The sequence below is a fragment of the Balaenoptera physalus genome, assembly GCF_965194825.1.
Source record: "Balaenoptera physalus genome assembly, chromosome: 7".
Taxonomy (NCBI): Eukaryota; Metazoa; Chordata; class Mammalia; order Artiodactyla; family Balaenopteridae; genus Balaenoptera; species Balaenoptera physalus.
Window position 1 is genome coordinate 42,145,615 of NC_138886.1, and position 26,458 is coordinate 42,172,072.

Consider the following 26,458-nt stretch of genomic DNA (forward strand, 5'->3'; position numbering starts at 1 on the left):
AGTCACCTAATTACGTTCCTTGCTTGTAAAACTTGCATAATATCTGTTCAGGTGATTGTGAGGATTAATTGGAATAACGTATCTAAAGTGTCTGGCACATTAGATGCCATTCTCCGTAAGTGCCAATTCCCATCCAGGAACCCATCTCTTCTGGCTCCACCCCACCCCCAAAACGACTTTCCTGCCATGGCAAAGCCAGAGTCTGCTCAGAATAGCATGAAGCCTTCATGTTAATATGCAATGGGATATTTATTCTGTGAGAGCCTAACACCCAGGAACACATACATTATGTTTTTAAGAAACATTGTAGGAGAAACAGTTGTTAGTAGCCATGATCTGAATCTGAAAAAAAACCACATACTTCTAAAAAAAAAAAAAGTCAGCCATTTTTACAAAAGGAGGCATTGTTGAAATTTGAATCCTTATTCAAGCCCAAATCCCTAGTGAGAAATATGCTCTCTTTCTATCCGAACAATAGTTCCTTGTCTCGAGACGATGCTGGCTACATAGCCCTGTAAAGCATCGAATCCCCATGGTAATGGCAGCGTTTTCTCCCAGGGACACTGGAAACACCGTCTGGCAGAACCACCCGACCCAGGCCTGTGGCCATTGAAAGTACGCTCGTTCCCAGTCTAACAGGAAAACACAACTGGTCCTAGTGTCCTAGCTACAATGTCTCATATTTGCTGCAGGGCTCCCACCCTCCGGAGTTGTCCTTATGAGATGTGAGTATGAAGTCGAAAGAGAGAAATTAATTAAGTCATACTGAAATGCCCCAAATGAATATTCTTTCTAGGCAGCACGTACGTTTGTTCCCAACATGGTGCTCTTATTCGTCTAGCACATGTGTGAACCGGCCTGCGTTTAAATCCTCCCGCTCTGCAGTTGGGAGCTCTTGAGAAAATTAGCTCACCTCTCTGAGCCTCCTTTCTTTGTCTGAAAAATGGGGTTAATAACAAGAACCTCAAAAGATTGCTATGAGAATTAAATCACACGAATACAAAAACGTGCTCACAAAAATCAGAATTATTCTTTCATCATACAGGGAATTGCATTCAGAGCCCATAAATGTCTCCAGTGGTTCTGTGTTTCACTTTTCAAGGGGAAATTTGATTTCTGCCATAGCCAAATGTTGTATGATTCTGGGGCTAGTAAATAATATGTGCTATTAAGCTGAGCAACTGTAAGTTTTTACTTGTTTTAATGGGGTGGTCTCATAAATACTGAGACTGGTTCCATATGCACTGTGAAAATTAACCTCAACCCGTTGGATCTATATTCAAATTGTATCCAGAAGCCAATCACGTCTCAATATTGCCTCTGCTACCACCTGTTTGGGTTAAAGCCATCATCATCTTTCTCTAGGATTATTGCAAATAGCCTCCTTCTAACTGGTTTTCCTACTTCCACTATTGCCCTAAAAATATTCGGAATAATGGCGGTATCATTGGAATAAACGTATCATCTCCCCAGAAGAATAGTTTGACCATTGTTATTTAGATAGTCACTTATTCAACAAACATTTATGGAGCCTCTACCATATGCCAGCATTGTTCCAGGCTCTGGCAATACAACAATAAACAAAATAGATGCAGATCCCTGCCTCATAGAATGGTTTCATAAAGACTGGCTGAGATCATTGCTGGAGAGAATCTAGAGAAGAAGTTAAAAGACTGAGTTCGTGGCAGTCAGTCCAATGGCTAGAAGTCAGGGTGATGAGAAGGACCAGAAATGAGACTGATAACTGGCCGGGAAGGTGAGGGGAAAACTTAGAGAGTGCGGTGGCCTGGCTCTCAAGGGAAACAAGTATTTCAACAAGTTCAGGTGCATTTGCTACACAGCCACCTTGTCATAAGTTACCACCAGGTATCCCCTGTGAAGGAGAAGATACTGGCTCCTATAGAATATACCAAGTTTTGGGGTGGTTCCTCATGGATAAATGATGGCCACAGGAAAAGATGGTCACTGTGATTGAAATGTATTATTTTGTTTATATATACATTTGAGCTGATTTTACTTTTGCAACTGAAAAATACTGCATTGACACAATTTAATCATTGACATACACTAGGATCTTTTCTTTCATCTTCAAACGTTCTGTCTAGCTGACTCTTGTCCTTGAAGCAAATTGTCCAATTTTGAGAGGTAGAACTATAAATCTAAGTAGTTGTATGTGTGGTCAGACTGCCGGGAATTTGTATGAGTAAATTTCATAGATGTTTCAGGAGGTACAGACGGTTTTTATTGCCCCCTCCCTTTATTTTCTGACACTGAGTCTTGGAAGTTTCTGGCTTTTCAGTGGAAAAAAAAAAACGAATTGTGGAAACAAACACTTCAAATTGTTCATTCATCAAGCTTCGCACAATCTGGTCTTTAATCTTTCACTTTTTCTAAGTGCATCAGGTTGGGAGCAGCCATATGGTTGTAATGCTGGGAGGGCTGGGGAAGACTAGATGTGAGACCAGGGCAGAATTTGGGGTGGTTGACAAAGAGCAGGGAGAAGAGGATCTGGATTTCTTTCAGAAGCCTGAATCTTTGGAGGGCAGTCTACAATCGGGGATGAGAGATGGATGCTGCAATTGGTCAGCTTGGGTTTGACTAGCTAAGTAGAGGACATGAGGAACACGTGGCCAGAGCCCTGTGCTACTCATCCCAGTGAGATACAACTGTGGGCAAGTCAGCACCCTGAAATTCTTACTACAGGAAACTGTCACCTGCCTCTCTGTGAGAATTACAATTGCAGGCAATTCATAAAACACCGAGGGACTTCCCTGGTGGTGCAGTGGTTAAGAAGCCGCCTGCCAGTGCAGGGGACATGGGTTCGTACCTGGTCCGGGAAGATCCCACATGCCGCTGAGCAACAAAGCCTGTGCACCACAACTACTGAGCCTGCGCTCTAGAGCCCACGAGCACCAACTACTGAGCCCCCGTGCCACAACTACTGAAGGCTGCATGCCTAGAGCCCGTGCTGCGCAACAAGAGAAGCCACCGCAATGAGAAGCACACGCACCACAACAAAGAGTAGCCCCTGCTCGTCGCATCTAGAGAAAGCCTGTGTGTAGCAACGAAGACCCAACACAGCCAAAAAAAAAAAAATGGTACATTTAAAAAACAAAGAAAACACTGAGCAGAGCCATTTGCTACATCTCTTATCAAGGTATATCAGATGGCAATTCACCCTTACTCAGTGACCTAGTTATAGAATATCCATTTCACAGAAATGTACATTGCTTCCTTTTGTGAGTTACAACTTCCAGGAACTCATCTTTAAACCCCAAATAGTATATAAAAACGTACACTGCAGACTGTATATTGCTTTTCAATGTAAGGAAAAATACTACATGTAACAGCATGGTATTCCCCAAGAAAACTGGTTAAAGAAGACAATGCCCCGCTCTGTGGGTGACATAATGGTAGGAAATAAACTTTACTCCGGAAGAGGTGAATGATACACATAGCATGTTGCTGTTTGTTACTTCTTTAAAGGATGGGGGCTGTAGGTGCCAGTACTCAGCATTCATCCCCGTAGAAGTTGCCCAAACAGATTGCATGGAGCTATATTCTGCTTCTCTACAGGGAGAAAGCAATTGTTTATTATTTAGGTTTACTTCTCAAATGGGTTATTGAAATACTTAGGACTCGGTATGTAACCCATCCATGTCTTATTCATTCAACAAATATTTCTATTATATTTCAGGGACTGATCTATGTGTTTGGGATATGTTAGTAAACAAAACAGACAAAACCTCCTGCCTTCTTGGAGCTTACATTCTAGTGAGGGGAGAAAAAAATAGCTAAAAACATAATAAATAGTTAAATTATATAATTTATTGGAAAGTCATCAAATGCTAGGGAAAAGTAGAACATGGTAAGAGGTTTGGGCTTACAGGAGGAGGGACAGATTGCAGTTTTTAATAAAGGAGACAAGGTCAGTCTCATTGAGAGGGTGACACTTGAGTAAAGATTTGCAGGTGAACTAGTTAGGTAAGTGGATTTCTGGGGGAAGAATGTTTCAGGCAGATGGATGAGCCAGGGCAAAAGTCTTAGGGCTGAAGCAAGCCAGGGACGTGCAAGGAATAACATGGAGACCAGCATGACTGGTGTGGAGTCATGAAGAGAGAGTCAAACAGGAGATGAGGTCAGAGGTAGACCCAGAAGCAACCCTGCTGGTAGAGGGCCTCATTGGCCACTTTAAGGACTGCGGCATTTAGTCTGGGTGAAACGGGAAACCCTCGGAGGAGTTTAGGCAGAGAAACTATACCATCTGCGTTACATTTTAGAAAGATCACTCTGGTTTCTGTGTTGGCAATAGTCTCAAATGGCACATTTTGGAACAAGAGGACCAAGGAGGAGACTGTAGTGATAATCCAGGTGAGAGATGATGATGACTCAAACCAGGGTGGCGGCCATGGGAGTGCAGGGAAGTGGTGTGAGTGTGCAGAGTCAGGAGTGAGACCAAGGTTTTGGGTGTGAGCAGTCGGGAGGATGGAGTTTCATCAACTGAAAGGGGGAAAACCTCTGATGGATAGGTTTGTGGGAGAAGATGAGAACATCACTTTTAGGCATGTTAAATTTGAGATGTCGGTGAGGCATCAAGTGGACATGCCAAGTAGGGAGTTGCATATGAGTCTACAGTTCAGGAGAGAGGTTGGTCACAAGATGGAAATTTGGGAGTCATCACTGAGGTGCACCAAAATGAATAGGTCTTGGGGAATACGGGGGACTAAAATGAAGACTGAGGGGGAAGAACCAGTGACATGGGAAGCAAATGAGAAAACCTATGGCATCCTGGAAGCCAAGTGAAGAAATTATACTGAGGATGAGGGCATGATCAACCACGCCACTGGATTTACAGGTGAATTTCCTCCTCTGTAAAATGCAGGTAATAATAGCACCTGCCTCACAGGCTTAAATGAGATAATTTATGTGAATGGCCAATCGGTATGCCTGATGCCAGTAAAGGCTCAAAAATACTACCTATTATTTTTATTCCTAACACCTCTGAAAAAGCACTTACCATTATAAAGCTGTTCATTGTTCAAGCTAACCCCTAGGGGGCGCGCAAGGCCTTCCCTTTGTCCCCATTAGTGTTGTTCCCACAAACGAGACCTCAAACTTAGATGTAGAGCAAAATGGACTTTTAATGGCGACTGAGCCGTTTGTAGTAAAGGCGGAAAAATCCAATGCAGTGGGTCTCAGAGTTCAATGTGGATAAGAATTACCTGAGCGGCTTGTGAAGATAGAAATCCACAGCCAACCCAGCCACTAGAGAGTCGAATTAAGTAAATTGGGAGAGGATCTGGGAATCTGCATCTTCCCCACCCCAGCTGATTCCGATGTATGTCCCCCCACACTGCTGCAGCGTGGGAGAAATGAAAGAGTATAATAACTGACTTGTAGCGAGTATTCACGTCCTCTCTTCTTGGGACCTTGGGATGACTTTTGCTTCTCTTTTTTCCTGTCTCTCCCGTGCAGCCAATGAGGTAAGCCAACCCTTACCTCACTGGGGCTTCCTCTAGCCTGGGAGGACCTCACAGGATCAGGGTGGTTCTACAGAAAGCACGCTGGGGTGGGTGGCTTGGGCTAGCTTTTAGTGTGTCCACATCAGAGGACACAACGTAGTCCCTCCTGGTCCTTATCTGGCCCCCCAGATTTTGGGGGGGAACTGTCCAGTGTTTTCATAAAATTTAAATTTATTTCCAACATTTAAAACTCAGGAGATTTCATGTACAAACCTAGGTTTCCTGTTTCTCCAGGACAATAAGAAGATTTGAAACCTGGTTCCCCATTCCCACCTAACAAAATGGCTTCCCTTACGATATGGGCTCTGTAAATTGCCACCATCCCCTTCATTCCTTACTGTTCCCCCCAAAATCAAGGCCAAGTGTCAATTGCCATTCATCATCATACTTATTCTTATATTTTCCTCAAAGTTGAAGGAAAAATGTTTCTTTGGAAAACAAAGATATAACAAGGGGGCCTAGTGTTTCGAGAATAAATTTTCTCACACCAGCCCTTCTCTCATTTATATTACTTGCCTGGCTTCTCTAGGCATTTAAGCTTGCTATCTCCTATCTAGCTCTTAATCCAGAGGTGAAAAATTTGTTCTTCTATTAAAAAATGATCTGGAATATTATTCAGTATAAAAAGAGTGAACTACTAACACACACAATAAAATGAACGAATTTCAAAAATTAGACCAAGCAAAAGAAATCAGATATAAAAGCATAATAATGTATAATCCCATTTATATGAAATTCTAGAAAAGGCAAGACTATAGTCACATAAAGCAGAGCTGTGGTTTCCTGGGACAGAGATTGGCTGCAAAAGGCATGTTTTGGCATGATAGAAACGATTTGTTATCTCAATTATAGTGGTGCTTATATATGGTGATATTCATTTGTTAAAACTCATCAAGTTGTAAATTTTAAATGCATGCATTTTATTTCATGCAAATTTTATCGACTGAAGTTGATTTTGAAAAGTTACGTAATAAAGTTGCCAGAAAAAAGAGATAAAATCAAGCGGGTCCTTGACTAGGGGTTTTTTTTTTTTTCCATCACTGTCTACTGTAGTAGATGGCAGGACAGGATTCAGGACTTTAAGATTCAGAAGCATCATGACCAATATTTAAATCTTCTAGACATACAAATAACATTTGGCACAGGGCAGCAGATCTAGACGAGCTGGTAGGGAAGATGCAGATGCGGGCACAAGTTCCCGGGGGACATTAAACTGCATGAAGAGCTCACTTTGGGCCTCCTTCCATGTGAAGAGAACCTGCCCTGCCCTGGGAGAGGACCTAGTGAGCTGGATGAGGCACTGACAGAAATGTAGGGGCTTTTGTTCTTTCCCTTTCCTTCCCTCCTTCTCCCCTCCCCTCTTCCTACTCCTTCTTCACTAGACTCACTCAGGAACCTCAGCCTACAAAAGCATTTTTCATATCTGTTGAGTGACATTCCATGTAGAGAGAGTGGAATCTGGTCGTTCTCCCTGCACACCTGGCCATTCTCCAGGGACAGAGCAGGCTCACCTCAAAATACACAGGACATTGGTGTGTAGGCTATTGGTTTGATTGTGTCTCAAGTTGCTGTCAGGCACCCTGTTTTCTTTCCTCTTTCTTGTGTTCCTTAGTCAAGGTTACGGGAAAAGCATTGCAGGATATGCAAGATGGTGAATTTTTGTGGTTGGATTGGCCTACTTACAACCCGACAGAGCCCTCGGTAGAGTGGGAACTGAAGTACAGTTACATGGTGGGGGAACCAGACGCTGCGGGTATCCCACCCACATTCTCTCGCTCTTCCCACTTCCTCATCAGTTGGCAGATTTCAGCTGCAGCACCTATATTTCTTTGCCTGAGGGTTTCCAAAGTGGCTGCTTTTCGAGCAGCATAAGCTGAGATTCCAGGTGCCTCTCATCCCCGTCAGCGTGGAATGGCCGGGTTTCTTTTTTTTTTTTAAGTTATCTGATAAGCGTAGTGTTCTCTTCATGGTTTTAATTTGCATTTCCCTAATGACTGACAATGCTGGGCATCTTTCATGTGCTTATTAGCTACCTATGTATCTTCTTTAGTGAAGTCTCTGTTCAAAAATTTGCTCCTTAAAAAAAAAAAAACAGTCCATTTTCTTCTTGTTGAATTTTGATAGCTCTTCATATATTCCATATACAAGTTTTTGGTCAGATATGTGATTTGCAAATATTTGCTTCCAGTCTGTGGCTTGTCTTTTCGTGCTTTTAGTAGTGTCTTTCACATAGCAAAAGTTTTGCATGTTGATGAAATCCAATTTATCTTTTTTTTTCTTTTATCTCTTGTGCTTCAGGTGTCATACCTGAGAACTAATTTGCCTAACCCAAAGTCACAAACTAGAATCAACACCCAAATGACTGCGAGTCATTTGGGGTTAACCTTTGTATAAGGTGTGAGAAATGAATCAAGATTCATTTATTTCCATAATGATGCTTCTTCCAGGCATTTTAAAATAATACCTTTAAGATAAAGTCCTTTTCAACCATTACTTCACTTTTCCTCTCTTTACTCCCCAAATGTAGCCAATATCAAGATCCAGTTTTTACACATTTAGGTGCAAATATGTCTCTATAAAACTAACTAATGTATTTATTTTAACATGTTTTTGAAATCTATCCATCTTGATACATGTTGATCTAGTTTATTCTTTTTGACTGCCATGTAATATTACATCATATTAGTAAACCACCTTTTACTTATCCATCTCTTTATTAGTGGACAGTAAGGTGGAATCCGTTTTTTCACTAGTACAAACACTGTTACAATAACCATCCTTGCATATGCTCCTCATACCCATGTATGCCTTTCTTTAGGATATATAACAGAAATTCAACAACTAGGTACTAGAATGTGCTTTTTTACTAAAATGGCTGAGCTGATAGACAGTCCCACAGCTTACCAGGTCATAAGAGTCTGAAATTATTGCAGTCTGATAAGTGTGCAATAGTTTCTTTTTTAACAATTTGCACTCACTTGATTACTCCTGAGATCAAGCATTCTTTTAAATGTTTATTGGTCACTTCTGAATTGGCCTTTTCTGTATGCTTTTCACATAGGTTTTTAATTTTGATAAGGGTATTTGTCAATGTTTTCTATATAGAACTTATTATATCTTGTTTAAGAAATTGTTTTCTACTCTGAGCTTATAAAGTTTTAAAAATATTTTCTTATAATTTTTCTCATATCTAATTTTTCAGTTGAATATTTTCCCCACAAGTCTATTTAAGATAAAATTTTCATAAAGTGAAGTGCACAATTCTGAAGTGTATAGTTTGATAAGTTTCAACAAATATAGTCATGTAACCTATATCGCAATCAAAACATAGAACGTTTCCAACAATCTAGAAACTTCCTTTGTGCCCCTTCCCTGTCAACCCCCTTCCCTGAAGTCACCACTGTTCTGATTTTTTTTTTCTGCCACACATTAAGTTTGCATAGTCTAGAACTTCCTATGAGTGGAATCATACAATGGGTACTGTTTTGTATCTGGTCTGGCTTTGTTGACTTAGCACAATAGCTTTGAGATTTGTTCCTATTGTTGCATGTATCTGTAGTTTCATTTTTATTGCCCGGTGGTTCCATTGCATGCATGTACCACAGTTTGTCCTGCTGATGGGCATCTGCGCTGATTCCAGTTTGGAGCTGTGATGAATAAATTTGCTATGAACATTCCCATACAAGGCTTTTTGTGGACTTAGTCTTTCTCTTCCCTCAAATAAATATCCAGTAATGAAATTGCTGGGTAGCCACTTGAGTTTTAAGTTCACAGGTGATGGTCACTGGGCAACTGGCATAGATTGATCTGCCTGTTCCTTCTCAGCCTCCCTCCCCTCCAACTCCACCAAGATCAACAGCTGTACAGCCATGTGATTCTAGATTATGAGACATTTATTGGAAGCAGTCTGGGAACACTGCTTCAGCTTGAAAAACACTATTTTATAAGACAATAGTTTCCAATTTTTTTTCAGAAGGATCAGAACCTGTTTTTCAAATGAGATAGTCTGAGGAGCCCCAATATATAAAAATTACTTTTTAAAATGGAACTGCTTTAGTTTTGTGGGGATGCCTCTCTGCTTTTGCCCACTATGCCCATCCTTGCCAAACAAATCCTTAATTTCTATAGATCATGTTTTGAAACATTTTGGTTTAAGGAAATTGATACTTAGACAGTAGCCAATCTTCTTGTCTAAATTTTATGGATATGGATCTGCTGCTGTGACATTTTATGTGTTCAAGTGATACTTGCAAAAGTGATATACATGAGAGACTTTAAATTGGAATTCTCTAACCAGAGAGATTCTGAAAGCTACTTGATTCTAATGGAAACACCCCCTGCTTATGGCTGCTAAACGATGAGAATATGGCATCTAAATGCGAGCCCTCTGGGTTTTTTTAGGACTTTAATTTCCTTCTGATAAAAAGGAATTGAATTGATAATAAGAAGGAGTGTGTGTGTGTGTGTGTGTGTGTGTGTGTGTGTTTTACTGAGCTATCTTAATACTGTAACATCACATTTTATTAACATAATATATTATTATTACTTGGATTTTGCTGGAAATCTAGTCAGGTGAGTTTTTTCTTTTGTTCTGTTTTGTTGATAACACTTAGCAGATGGGAAAGAGACTAGGGGAGCTTCCTTTGTCTAGTGCATAATGTGACTTGAAATGAGGTTCTGTCACATTTTAGAGGATTCCACAGCTACATGAAAGCGTCATTCACATATGGACTTGAGGGCCTGAGTTGTCCATGTTATTGGTCCCAGATAAATAAGAGAAATAATGGCATGGATTAAAAAAGCTGTTTTCTCCTGACATTGGGCTGATATTCCTTTGTAGCAGTGGCGGGGGCTGGGGGAGTAGCAACCATGTCAGCTCTGGTTGGCATATAGTGTACATGCATTAATCCAGGAAAGATCAAAGTAAAGAGGAATGTTAGCCCCACATGCAAACCCCTAGGGAACACTCAAAGCTTTATGTCTTCCCTCACCACCTCACCACCCTCCCTAAGGAAGAGACCTCAGGTATAGGTCACAGAGAAAGTGGACACCAAGGATGTATTTGAGCCACTGTACTAAGGAGCAGAGTTCTGATGGGAGGAGGAAAGGGATTGTAAATAAAATAGAAGTGAGACAAAATATTCCTGGGATCTCTTTGGAAGTGCTTCATGTTCTTTCTTCCTTTCTCTGAACTTACAAAGATAGATGGTCCCTAACCTCCTTCTTCTGCTTGAAAGAGGGTATCCACATCCTTTGAAGGCAAAGTAGCACCAGAGTTAGGCCCACAAGCAACTTAGCACTACTTGTAGGCCAGGAAAAATGTCCCATGTCTCATGCAGAGTCCAGCCTCGTCTGCCTGAGAGTCCACAAGGACAGAGACCCTGGAACCTTGTGTAGGGGCTGTGGTCACAACAGGACCTTGGTGTTCTAGGTCCTGCCCTTGCACCCACTTGATTCGGGTTCAGCTCAGCTTTTGATGCTTGCCTTGCCTCTCTTTTTTTGTTTTGTTTCCTGTTCTTGCCCTTTTCACTTGCTTACTTACCTTGAGTTACCTGGCATTGAATTACCCTTGACATTGTCTGATGCCTTGAGTCTGGACTCACACTTCTGATCCTTTCCTTTCCTTGTCAATTCAGAGGCATCTTCAATTCTAGTTTGTTCCCCTATTCTGGACCCCAAATGCTGGCATGAATGTACCTGCACAGATGCCTCACGATGGTCAACTCTTCTTGATTTGGATACCAACAGGGACTGAAAATTCCAGTGAGTACTTGAAATACATTTTGAAAAATAAGCATCGTCTTTGCCTTTAGAGGATTATAATCAAATAGAGGCAAAATAGATTGAGTATGACATCAGCAAAATTATGTAAGGTATTATTATTGAGGTTAAGTCTAACCGGTTCATTAATCCTAGTGTTATCTGAATTCATTTATTGCCTTGGAATAAGATATTTAAACTTACTTAAATATTGAAGTAAATTTACATTGTGGCAGAATTTGTTAGAAAAAAATTTGCTCTGTAATTCAAACACATTGAAAAGATTAAATTAGAGTTATAGCTGTACAATGAATGGATTATTTGAGAATATCTTTTGGGAAGAGGTAACTCACAGGTTTAGAATTAAATCAGGGAAGAATGTGAGTCAGTATTTAATTATTAATTCAACAAAGAGATAAATATAATATTATTTATGATTTTTACTGTGAGATCAGAAAATTTATTGAATTCATCTAGCCCTTAGATAAATCCCATAGCCCTTAGGATAGAACTTGGTAGTATTACGATAGACTCTGCCAAAGTGAGCTTGAACATAGATTCCCCTCCTTCTCCCAAGAAAATTAGAGTTACTAATATGGTCTGTAATGATTATTTATATAATTAGGTGCAATAAGATGATAAAAAATTACTTGGAACTTAATTTGTTGATTATTTTTAAGATGCTGTCTAGCAAATTATAGATAACCCCAACCAACTTGACTTTCATCTAAATTAGAAATGCATTCTGAATTTTTGATGAATGTTTTCTAATTGTTTTCTGTGGGCCCAACCAGATAATGATAACTAACTCCAAATACAATATTCATGATATAAGATATTTTCTCCCAGCACTCTATCAAAAGATTGGAGAGTTGGATCACAGCCTTATATTAGGTTCCTTAAGTTTTTCAGGTCAAAAAATACTAGTATCCCATCAACTAGGTTCTGAATGGCTTATACCAGATTATCTCTGAAAATCTTCTCACCGTTACTGAATGTTCAAAAAGACTTTTTCAAAAAGACTTGTTCAAAAAGTCTTGTTCAAAAAGACTTCTAAATAATGGTTCAAGTTCAGCTTGAGTTTGATGACCATCTGGACTGGTTTTCAGTTCAAATCCTCATTTGATTTCATCCTCTCCCTCAGATTCTGCAGACCCTTTATTAACACACCAAATAAACTCTAAGCCATAGAGCAAATATTAGGTTTCAAGTGTCAGATAAAATCAAGTGCTTGAAACCAGAGCAATCTATATCTATCTATCTATCTATCTATCTATCTATCTATATATATATATATTTTTTTTTTTTTTTTGCAAACACACAGCAGAAAAAGAAGAGCTTGCTTGTTTCTCTTTCCCATGCTTTTTTTTTTTTTTTTTTTTTTTTGACCAATCAAGTTTTTGGTCTGTTTCACTATTCATAGAAATTTGCTTATCGACTTTGATTCTAGTTAGAACAATTCATCTAATCTTTTTAGATCTGCAGCGTCAACCACCCCTATTTTTCTGACAGTTCAAACAGAACATTATAAAAGATGCTAGAGTGTGTAATATAATTTCCTGATCTTTCTCATTGTGATATCCTGTAATAATTGCAAAATCATAGTTAAATACCACTATGATGATGCTATTTATTGCTCTTCAGTCTACTTTATAGTATGAAAAGCATATTCCAAAACCTTGTATTTATTAACAAAGTTCAAAAGTAGTCACGGGATTATAGAATTTTAGAGTAAGACAAGGCCTTTCAAAGAGCAGTGAGGAAAATGAAGAACAGAAAGTGTAGATGACTAGTGCCAAGTTCTCCAATGTTCTTCAAGATATCTTTTATAGGGTCCAAAAGAGTTATAACAGATTCTAAATATAGCCCAGCTCACTCCTAAGTCTCAGCTTTCTTCCTTCTTTCCACCTCAAACATTCAATCAATCATTAGGTCTTATCCACCCACCTACTAAGATCTCCCAAATTTGGCTCTTCTCTCTATTTCCAACATCATGACTGTATTTTAGGTCATTATTGCTTTGGGGATGAAGTTCAAACTGCTTATCTTGGTAAGAGCTCTTTATATGCTTCACCCTGTCCATATCTCTACCTTTTTGTGTTCACTTGCTTCTTCCATCCAATGCCCCAACAAATGATAAACTACTTGCAATTCTATGAACAGATCATGTTCTTTCTCATTTTCAGTTCCATGCACTTATTTCCTTCTCCTCCCTCCACGTCCACTTACCTGACCAGAGTCTATTCACTCATTAGATCTTAGCTAAGTTATCCCTCTATCCATTCTGATTTGAGGCCCCTTTTATGTATTCTCATAGTACTCATATTTCTCATAGTACTCTTTCCCTCTCATAGTATTCAGAACTCTGTGCTGTAATGGTCAGGTAGCTTATTAGGGTCCATGTTTAGACTGTAAGTTCCTTGAGGACCAACCAAGACTGTATCTTGTGAGTTGTTATGTCTTAGGAACCTAACCTAGTACCCAGCAAATAAAAGTAGGTACTCAATAAAGAATAACAAAAACAATACAATAATAATAGCTGATTTTTATTATTTGCTTTTTGTGTTAGACATTGTGCTAAATTTGTCACCCACATTATCAGTGTTCCTTCTGTGATAGTTAATGTTACATGTTAACTTAGCTAGGCCATGGTACCCAGATATTTGGTCAAACACATGTGGATGTTGCTGTGAAAGTATTTTTTTAGATAAGATTAACATATAAATCAATAGACTTTGAGTAAAGCAGATTGCCTTCCGTAATGTGGGTGGGCCTCATCCAATCAATTGGAAGCCTTAAGAAAAAGACTGACCTCCTCCAAGAAAGAGGGAATTCTGCCAGCAGGCTGCCTTTGAACTCAAGGCACAACATCAGTTTTTTCCTGGGTCTCATCTGATGGCTTGCTTTGCAGATTTTGGACTTCCCAACCTTCACAATCATGTAAGCCAATTCCTTAAACTCTCTCTACACACACACATACATACACTCACCACTCCCCCTACACACACACATTCTGTTTGTTCTGTTTCTCTGGAGAGCCCTGACTAATACACCTTCCAATAGCCTTATTATGAAGGTAAAATTATTTTCATTTAGAAATGAGGAAACAGGGCCACAAACTAGTCAATAAGTTAACTGTCCAAAGTCATATATCTAGTAAGTAGAGAAACCAAGTCCGGAATCAAAGGACCTGACCATAAAATTCATGATCTTAAGTACAGTATGGTAGGGATAAATGAATAATTAAATGAATAAATCAACAGATAAATGAGACTGACTCATTCTTTATGTAGACATCACAAGTAGTCAAATATAATATCTCTAAAAACTGTAATGATTCACAGTCTTCTATCTGAAATAGACCTTCAAAATCATCCAATCATGCAATCTGTTATTTTACTGCTAAGAAAACTGAGGCTCACTGTTGTCATCCAGCTAGTGAATGACTTGGGAGTTATAAAATCCACATATCCTGAGGGTCAGTTCTCGAATCTTTCCACTATACCAACACAGCCTCTTCCACAGCAACATATGGACTTTGACTCCACTTACCTATGGAAAATAGACAATGTAAGCAAATGTTTCTGAGGTAGAATCCTGGGACCACCATGCTGCCCAACTCTAGGGTGTTGCTTCTCTTCTCTTCCCTTCTCTTTAAAAACTATATGATTTTGCACTCAACACTCATAGAGTGTTGAGGGAGTTATTAAATAAATAAATAAAAATAAATAAAAATAAAAACTATATGAGTCAGAGTACTAATACATGTGAATTTCAGGTCTAGGTGATGGATTCTTCAAACCACAGTATGGTTTAACCATCTGGGGCAAACCAATGGAATAAAGAAGAGAAAGGAATTTTATAATATTAAGTTGAACTTTTCACTGAACTCTTCAGCCAGTTAATAACTTCCCTCTTTCATCTTCCCATAGCCCATGAAAGAGAACTCTGTAATTTCATCCATCACAAAGGCTTTTAATTCTTTGTTTACCAATATGTTAATGGTGGTTAATGGTACCTGCATCATTTTCATATACACTCAGTGAATACTTGTTAAATGAATGATCTGTGCATATTCAGGAATGATGGCTGAACCTGCTGGATGGATGGAGATTTCAAGATGAAAGGGAAACTCACCTCAACTTCCCAAATATGTCTTTCCCCTTATAACCATCAGCATGAGTATTTTGAAGCTGCCGGAATATTTTTTTTTTATTAAAGTATAGTTGATTTACAATGTTCTGTTAGTTTCTGGTGTACAGCAAAGTGATTCAGTTATATGTATATACATATTCTTTTTCATATTCTTTTCCATTATGGTTTATTACAGGATATTGAATATAGTTCCCTGTGCTATACAGTAGGGCCTTGTTGTTTATCTATTTAATATATAGTAGTTTGTATCTGCTAATCCCAAACTCCTAATTTTTCCCTCCCTTTGCCCCTTTCCCCTTTGGTCACCATAGGTTTGTTTTCTATGTCTGTGAGTCTATTTCTGTTTCATAAATAAGTTCATTTGTGTTTATTTTAGAGTCTACATATAGGTGATATCATGTGGTATTTGTCTTTCTTTTCCTGACTTCCTTCACTTAGTATGATAATCTCTAGGTCCATTCACGTTACTGAAAATGCCATTATTTCATTCCTTTTTATGGCTGAGTAATATCCCATTGTATATATATACCACATCTTCCTTATCCATTCATCTGTTGATGGACATTTAGGTTGTTTCCATGTCTTGGCTATTGTAAATAGTGCTGCTATGAACATAGGGGTGCATGTATCTTTTCGAATTATAGTTTTGTCTGACATATGCCCAGGAGTGGTACTGCAGAATCATATGGCACTCTATTTGTAGATTTTTGAGCAAACTCCATACTGTTTTCCATAGTGGCTGCACCAATTTACATCCCCACAAACAGTGTAGGAGGGTTCTGTTTTCTCCACACCCTTTCTGGCATTTGCTCTTTGTAGACTTTTTAATGATGGCCATTCAGTAACAGTGATTTTTAAGTTGGCCTCTAGTACTTTGAGGGAAATAACTGGGGCAAAAGTCCCACCATATAACCAACACAGTGGTTGATGGGACCATGAGGAGTGACAGCTTGAAATAAATTCTCTATGGCAAAGAATGACAAGGATTTTAAGACAAGTAATGTCTGTTCTCAATTTTTAGTTGTTTCTTATCCTGAGGAATAATTCACCTCTACTATCCCTAACCTTTATTAAAATCTGAAGCACACAAGAGTGTTGAAGTAGGGGTGCCTTAGGACATGAAACAGAGAGAGTGAAAGGTCATGGAAAAATATGAGCTTCTCACATGAGAAGCCAGCAGATGACTTGGACGGGAGGCCAGAGCAGCAGTTCAGAAGGAAATGTGAGTATGCGCCTTGGGAATCACTCCCCAGAATCACAGAAGGTATGAGACTCATTGCCATTTTTCAGGAGAAGGTCTCAGGTCTAACCAAGTGTTATCTGGGATGCCTGGAGAAATGGAGGACGTTCTGTTTGGATAAGAACACAAAACATTAAGATGACTATTGTACTTTGAGGCAGAATTCTTGGTAATTATAGAGCTGTCTCATTCCGTGCACTGCAAAATAAATAAATAAATGCCTCTGTGGGGGGAGGGTAGAAAGGAAGGCGGGGGAGAGAGGGAGAGAGGGAGGGAGGAAGGAAGGAGGGAAGAAACAAAGGGAAAGAGGAAGAAGAAAAGAGAATTCAAGCTGGGTGAGCTAGGGCTTCTCTCTCTTGCCAGAGATTCTTTTCTACCTATGACCCTCACTCTCTGTAACCAGAAAACTCTTCTAATCTTTCTCTTCTATAATAAAGGAATAATAATGCCTACACTGGAAGATTGTTGAAAGAATTAGAGCTAAAATAACTTTCACAGTGTTTAGCACAGATTAGGCACTCTGAATGCTACCTATTGTATTAAATATACCATATCTAAAATAATAATAATAATAATAATAGCAGCAACCTGGCCTCCTGAGCATGAATAGGGTTAAGGGAGTAAGAAAAATCTTTATGTCTTTCTGGAACCTCTTTTCACCCTTTTGCACAATTAATTAAAATAACAAAAAAAATAAGTATCAGGTGAGTTTAGACTCCAGTTCCTGTGAGTCACTGTTGAATGTGTATGTCCTGGCCTAGTACCAACAGCCTCATCTTCTCTGGTTTCTCAGTTCACACGTGCATCAGTCTTTTGTGTTTCTGCTCAACTTTTCTCCTTGTTGGGGTTGTGATGCTGGCCAACCTTTTCAGTTAGCTTGAGCAGCCATTAAAACTCATCCATTAAAATTAACTTCCCCACAGAGCTAAAGAGCATAATTTTCTGCATAAACCTCTTAGGATTGTTATAAAGATCAAATTGAAGAAAGTATGAAGAAGCTTTTTCCAGGCTGTTTTGCTGGGAGGGCAGAGAAGTAGACTGGAACACAGCATTTAGAATCAAAACTCTTCTTTATTCAAAGCCTTCCAATTGCTTTCTTTGCACTCTATGCCTTGGTCTCCTCGTTTATAAAATAATAATTATAACTACCATTTATTAGATGACTTCCATTCCATTGATTAAATTCTGACCATGGTACTTGATTTATATATGTATCACTTGACTCCCACAATCATCCTAAGAAGCATGATTTTATTTTCTTTTTTGAGTTTTTAAGTGAGGAAACTGAGGGTCAGAGAGGTTAAGTAACTCCACACAGCTATTAAGTGATACACTCAAGATTCCAACCTAATTCAGCTGGACTCCAAAAGCCATGCTAAACTAATGTATTGTGAAGACTAAGTGAAATAATGTGTGTGAAAAGCCATTCTAAACTATAAAGTTGTATGGTATTGTGAACAATTATTATTCTAGGTTAAAATGTGATTTATCTTCAGGTGAAACAGGGAGTTCAGAATCAGCCCTACATAGGCAGAAGAAAGCAAATTCAAAATACAGGGGCCTACACTTTAAGTTAGTTTACATAAAGTAACATAGGGAAGGGAAGAGTCCAATTTGCTCCAAGCAAGTACATTGTTTTCTAAGTCAGAGAATAATTATTATCCCATTTAGTGAATATGCAGCGTGTCAGAGACAGTATTAGACACTGTAGGAAATGGGACCCAATCAGGAGAGAGGACAGACAGGTGTGAAAAAATACGTGGGGACATGCAATGCAGTGCAAGTTCTTCTAGTGCAAGGCTAAGGCCCATACAGTGAAGCCAACTTTGGAACTAGGTGGATTAATCATCAGATATGGAGAATTCTAGAAGGTTTGAAATAAAGAAGGCTTAGTGTGAAAGGTGGTAGACAGAGCATCAGGCACTAAATGGTCTGTGTCTCAACACCAGCAAGAGGAAGGGAGGGAGCAACTATGATGTGTTAGGTATTGTAACTTTAATATAAACTTTGTTTATATTATCTTATTCGTTCTCATGACAACCCGTGAGGTAAATATGTGTTCATAAATTCATCCAGTTTTCCCAACAATTATTTGCTTTATATCTATTCTGTGCCAGGCTTTGCGTGGGGCATCGAAATGTATAAGATGAATAAGAAGCAGAAAATCTAAACACAGTTTTTTTTCTTACTATCTCCATTTGACAGTGAGGAAACTGAGGCTCAGAGAGGTTACATAATTTGTCCAAATTTTCCCAGTAAATAATAAATTATTGACAGAATTTGGATTAGAACTAATGCTCATATCTTGACATTTCCTCTAATGATGCACTAAATATGAGAAAGAATTTATACCATGTAAAAGGGGAAATGAATTCCACTTGCTTGGTGTGGCAACATGTGAAGATTTGGTAACACTCGGTGGTAGTGACACAATTGTCTCTTATCTTATTCTCAAAAATTGTGCTCTGAAAGGTTTTATAGCAAAGAAGATATTTTTTAAATTCCACTTACTTCATCCGCTATATAGTGTTAGTAACCTTAAGTATTTCCTGAGAATATTGCCTTAATATCTAGGGCCAAGTGAGTTAATAACACTGGTGTTGAAAATTTTTTTTTTAATTTTCTGTTTCTGAGAGAGGATGTAGAACTATATGGCTTTAAATTGACTGGACTCAGAGCAGTTTCCTGAGAGGAATGAAAAACTTGTAATCATGGGTTCTGGTAATCAAGTTATTTGAACACAAATTATTTGCTCACACAACTGGAAGATTAGAGGTAAATCCAGGGACTCAAGTAGATGTCCTCAGGAATATTTTCCTCTGTCTCTCATCCCTTCACTCTTCTTTTCTCTACTTGGCTTTCATCTCTTGAACTAATTTACATGGGCGTTTTCCCTCTAATGGGGGAAATGGCTGCTAACAGTCCCAGAATTACATTTTCACAGCACTGTATCCACATATCAAATCTCGTGAGAGAACTCTGATTGGCCCTGCTGGGATCACATGATGACCCTTGGACCAATCACTATCATCCAGATAATACCTGCCATGATAGGTCAGACCTGGATGCCATGCCCATCGCAGTAATCACTGGTGATTGATAGCATCACCAAAATTGCTGGGAGTGGGGGAAGAGTCTTTGTCCCAAAGAAGGGAATGCTGGGAAGAAACAGGAAAACGAAAACATCTAAGACAGGATCTCTCTTTCCAAATACTATGGTCTTTGAAAGTCTGATTTTGCTAAGAGTGAGAGGAAGAATTTAGTAACGAGATTTCTTGATAAACATTTTCCATTTTGTAGTTTTTATGAATTATAGCAGGGAAACTGTGCTGTACAATTCAAAGAGGGCACCATTCACATTACCTACAATGAGTTATATGTCAAATAAAATATGAATAGTGTCCCCTGATGTCATACAATGTGGTGGCCTTGAACTAGAACAAATGGTTAGAAATTGGTCCAATTGAGGCACAAAGTTTTATTTAGCTGATTGCATATACATATAGATGAAACGTACTAAGTATTTGCAGCTTCGGTGTATTTTATTGGTTGTTGGCAACAGTGTTTACATCATGAGAGCTAGAGCTGGAAAGAACAATTTTTGCCAAAATTGCTCCAGTCCTTATATGAGAAGAGCTTTCTACTGACTATATAAAAATCTCACTACTTCCATCCAGCCTTCTGCTTGATGAATCATACTTCCAGACAGAAAATAAGCAGAAGAGAATCCCTTTTATTCACCTAGAATACATCATTGTTTTCTAGAATATAAATACTCTGCTCATATATGTCTGCCCCAAGGGACTGACTCTTGAAATGGTTATTTAATAGTGTTAGAAGAACAATTAGGGGTGCCATTAGTTTTCAATATTTCAAGCACAGATCTTTTAAATTACATCAAAATCGAAGCCAATGCAATAGCTGTCCATTTTCTTGAATTTTGTCTCAATCGGTGCTGTTAAAAATGGTTAAAAGAAAAATAAACTTCATTGCACATCAGTGCACAATCACATTGAATCAAATGACGTTCAGGGCATGAAGGATGTGGGGCTTTTATGCATTTAATAATTTGCTAAGATGAGAATATGAGTTCTTTAGGTAAAAAAGAAATCATAGCCCATAAATTGAGTTTTCATTTATAAGTAATTATTGAATATGTGTTATGATAGTAACTCACAAAAGGAAAATAATGCGATTTTTACAGTAAACATTACAACATGAATGACAATTTGTTTGTGAAGACTCGTAGTGAGATAGAAAAGGACATCTAGGACAATTGAATTTCTCCCCCGATGTGTTGACTGAACAGCTGTCATTATTCTTTAGTGCTTTCTCAGCAGGTGGCCTCAGAGCCAGGTCTGTATATTATTTTATCACAGTATATCTGTGATGGCATTTCTCCAACATCAGTTGGCATCAAGCTCCTGATGTGATGGCATCAGCTATTTTTACAGCTTTATACGTTTTCTTCTCTTTGGCTTGAAATTTTCTTGCTTTTGTTTGTAATCTTTCTTTCTTGCTTGCCTTTGTAGGACATTTCCAGCCCCCTCTTTCTCTGCATCAAAATTTATCTGTTAATAACATTCACTTAGAGCGTGCACTTATTTAGAATGTCATCGGCCCTTGCAAGCTTTCTGTAAATATTTTAGTGTCAGGGTTGGCTCACAGTTACTCCTGTCCAAATCCGAATGACTGATCTGTTGAATAGTATACACTATGAAAACCTGGCCCTGAATGCTGACTCTTTTTAAAAATAGGTGTTGTCTGGTTGTTTCATAACCCACTCACACACGCTCAAAAATTGGCACACCAACTGCATACAGTAGTTTTTCTTAGGCTTAGATGTCTGTTCTATCGGTTTGAGTCTGCTTCCTGGGGCTGCCTTACTTTGTGAAGTAGATGCACAAAAGGTTTAGAATTTAAAATGTTGGAGCAAAAGTGACCAATGGAAAATTGATGGCCAGACTGTCACTGTGATGTGCGCCAGGCCACACTCCAGTTCAAGGCAGAACTCAGTGAAATATCATGCACCCCACCTTCTAGATTAGTGCCCTTCTTTTCTATTCCCTTTTGTTCCTATGTGTATTTGATCTTGAAAATTAGATATTTGTAAAGGAAACTGATATCAACCATCCTCTGTAAAATAGACAGGATTGAATTAAAGATTACTGTGGCTCAACACCTAAATTTTATTATTTAATTGTAAATATTTCAGTAAATAATTATTCCTTAGTTTATCTTTTTTAAAAAATAATTTTTTAAGAATAGTTTTAGACTTACTGACAATTACTTCAAAGACAGTACAGAGAGTTCTTATATATCTCACAGCCAATTTCCCCTATTATGTACATCTAATAGGAGTATAGTATATTTGTCACAGTTAATAAACCAATATTATATATTTCTATTAATTTTATATTTTTAGCATCATAATTTGGATTTGCATTGTTAGAGGTGCTCCATAATTTTTACAGAGAATGCATAAGTTTATCGGAGGTGTTAAATGAAAATTGTAAGTAAATCATTATTGTTGAGAGTTATTCTTCATATTTCTGATCTCATATCCTCTTTCCAATGGACAACACTCATCTATTTGTTTAACAAATACTTAAATTGTTTTTATTGTATGCCAGACATTGTTCTAGGTTCTTTACAAATAGTAAGCATTTAATCCTCATAATGTCCCTACATACTATTATTGTCTTCAATTTACAGATTGGAAATTGAAGGTTAAATAACTTGCTCAAGGTCACACGGTACAGTCTAGCTCCAGAGTCATGTAGTTAATCATGCATTACTATGCTTCGGTCCTAGAAGGCAGAGTCCCAGTCTTACTCATTTCTGTAACCCTTCTCCCTACTCTTGCACAACTTGCATGTGGTATGGTGGATGTATTAGTTGGCTTAGGCTGCCATAATAGAATACCACAGACTGGGTGGCTTAAACAATAAAAATTTACTTTCTCACAGTTCTGCAGGCTGGAAAGTCCAAGATCAAGCTGCCAGCAAGGTTGGCTTCTGGTGAGACCTTTCTTCCTGGCTTGCAGATGGCTGCCTTCTCACTGGCCTTTCGTTGTGCACACACATTCCTGGAGTCTCTTCCTCTTATAAAGACACCAGTCCTATTGGGTTAGGGCCCTGCCCTTATGACCGCATTTAACCTTAATTACCTCATTAAAGGCCCTGTCTCCAAATACAGTTACATTGGAAGTTAGGGCTTCAACATACGGATTTGGAGGGGAACACAATTCAGTCCATAACACTGGGTAATTGCAAAAGTCTACTAAATTGAATTTCCATTGTAAAGTAATGCATCCAATATCATCCAAACATGTAGGTTTTGCTGTTGTTCTTTTTTGTGTCGCCTCAGATGCATGTTTACAACGATGTTACAGTTCAATCCCAAGTCTTTCTATTCTGTAGCACCGTCATCTTCGTAGTTTATCTCCTGTTCTTTCCAAGTTATTTCCAGGGAACAAGATATTTGCCATTGAAGAAATTGTTATAAACAAACACATTTGTCATTTTCCCCGGTAAGCTCTTACAAACACATCACAGTGAGATCAAAGCAGTTAATTTATCATTGCTAATGATAAATTAATTAATTTATTTATTTATCAGTTATTATATCATTTAATGTAATAATAAATAATTTTACTATATTATTATAATAATATAATAAAAATTATTATACTGTCATTTAAGCAACTCACTTTTGTATTTTAGATCCCTGCTGGTGATTTATTTACTTGTTATCTTCTCTTTGTGAGGCATCTTTAAACTTCAGAAGTAATTAATTGCAAACAATTCAAACAAAACAGAAATATGTAAAGTAAAGTATGTCATCCATCTTCATTGTCCTCACTCCATCCCTACCAAGTTCCCTCCCCTGAATTAACCACTATTAACAATTAAGTGTGTATTCTTCCAGATTTTTCCTACGCATGGATAGGTAGACTGACAAATGATAGATAGGTGGAAAGATGGCTAGAGAGATATGTCTGCACAGCCATACATACATACATACAGCTTTCTTTGCATCTTTTTTAATGGTCATATCATACTTATTGTTCTGCAACTTCCTTTTATTGATCAACAATTCATCAAGGTGATGATCCCCTGTCATTACACATAAAGATCTGCAGAGCAGGTTATCTGAACCAGCCCTAAGCAAATGCCTGTGGATTCTACCCACCTACACATTTCTTTTCCAACCTCTGAGAACACGTGAACAGGACCGCAAGGGAGAAAAATCTCTCAGAATTAAGTTTCCTATAAACTTAAAGTAAAATCAAATAGTTGCCTTGTTCTACTTCCCAACATCTTTACCAAATTTTCCATATATTTCATTATTTGTGGTTTATGTACGGCTGTATGTATTTAGGCTTTGCTTGCTTCACAAATGATTTTTGATTTATACAAATATTATTATGAAGCCTATTCTTGCCTATCACTGAGAGCAGGGTAATTCCAGCCTACAGAGCAATTTCACCTCCTGCATTGTATACTACCATGGGAGGAGGTTCAACACCAAGAAATAAGAATTGAAAAGCATTTAATTATCACAGTGATAGCCCCCTTCATTTGATTGCTGCAGAGCTACCAAAGAAAGTACTTAGAACATAGGAAATGAACTTAACATAGATAGAATGCTGAAAGACTTCAACAGATCACAACATCTCTTCTGTGCTTAACGGCAAAACCATGAGTCATTAGTGGGAATAGCCAACTGTTCCCTCTGTCTTTCCTCTGCCTGCCTGCTCACCAAAAATACCCCCTGTCTTGTGGAAATGCAGTTGTGTGGCAAGCCCATGGAAGAGGAACTGATGAATAGAAATGAAAGTAGCAGCCACCAAAAGCAGAATACTGCAGTCAACTTTGGAGTAAATGTTTACGGATTATTAAATTTCTTAAATTACTAAATTATATGAATCTACTCAAGCCACCAACACACTGTTGGACTAGTCCTCCCTCTCTGTAAGGGCTTGCAATGATGTACTCCCTCTGACACATTGTTTTTTCTTTACTTCTACTGCTGCTCCTTCTTTCCACATATGTACACATCCACAAGTTCAATGTTCTGCTGAGGTCCACCTGCTTCAATCCACTCTATCTCATGGAGGCATCTCCCTTTTCTAAAACAGCATTAGTTATCTATACCAAGCACTTGCCAAATATTTAATCATTTTTTGGACATATCTTGTGGTGTTGTCTTGTGATTTAATTTTCACCAGTTTTACTTCTTGATTCGCTAACTATGATACAAACTTCCTTAAGGGTTTATACTGTGTGTGTTTAGATACTTCTGACAGTTTCCAACAGGCTTCCTTCAGGACCAGCTCAAAAAGTACCTTTTCTATGAAGATTTGCCCAAGCAGTGCAGTGAGATTTATTGCTTACCATTTCTTCAATGTGAACTTGGACGTCCTTCTGAAACAGGAAATGAGAAAGCATGGTGTTTTTCTTAACCGTGTAAAGAAGTGAAAGCTCTAGGTTAGTAAAGTAGGATGATTCTTGGACACAACTTAAGGCTAACACCTAGCAAAATCATGTTGCAAATGACAGAGTCTGATTTAATGGGCAGCCATTCAAGGAAACACACAGACCTGCCGAGTCAGAACAGGAGGATAAAGACAGAGTTAATGTATTCTATTGGCACACACACAGGTGGTGTCCACTAAAAAGAGAACCTGCTCTTTATCACAGGGCTACGTTGTGATGAGCGCAATACATTTATAATTAGAACAATGATTTCGTTCAGCCATATCTCAGCTAATGCAGTATAATTTTCTCTTGTTTTTTTATTTATTAATTTTTATTGGAGTATAGTTGATTTACAATGTTGGGTTAGTTTCTGCTGTACAGCAAAGTGAATCAGTTATACATATACATATATCCACTCTTTTTTATATTCTTTTCCCATATAGGTCATTACAGAGTATTAAGTAGAGTTCCCTGTGCTATACAGTAGGTTCTTATTAGTTATCTATTTTATATATAGTGTGTATATGTCAACCCAAGTCTCCCAGTGTATCCCTCCCTCCCTCCCCACTGGGAACCATAAGTTTGTTTTCTACATCTGTGACTCTATTTCTGTTTTGTAAGTAAGTTTATTTGTACCATTTTTTTATATTCCACATATAAACGATATCATATGATATTTGTCTTTCTCTGTTTGACTTACTTCACTCAGTATGACAATCTCTAGGTCCATCCATTTCACTGCAAATGATATTATTTTGTTCTTTTTTGTGGCTGAGTAATATTCCACTGTATATATGTATCACATCTTCTTTATCCATTCATTCCTCAATGGACATTTAGGTTACTTCCATGTCCTGGCTATTAAATAGTGCTGCAGTGAACATTGGGATACGTGTATCTTTTCGAATTATGGTTTTCTCTGGATATATGCCTAAAAGTGGGATTGCTGGATCATATGGTAGCTCTATTTTTAGTTTTTTAAGGAATGTCCATACTGTTCTCCATAGTGGCTGTACCAATTTATGTTCCCACCAACAGTGTAGGAGGGTTCCTTTTTCTCCACACCCTCTCCAATATTTATTGTTTATAAATTTTTGATGATGGCCATTCTGGCCAGTGTGAGATGATACCTCATAGTAGTTTTGATTTGCATTTCTCTAATAATTAGTGATGTTGAGCATCTTTTCATGTGCTTTATGGCCATCTGTATGTCTTCTTTGGAGAAATGTCTGTTTAGATCTTCCACCCATTTTTTGATTGGGTTGTTTGTTTGTTTGTTTGTTTTTTGATATTGAACT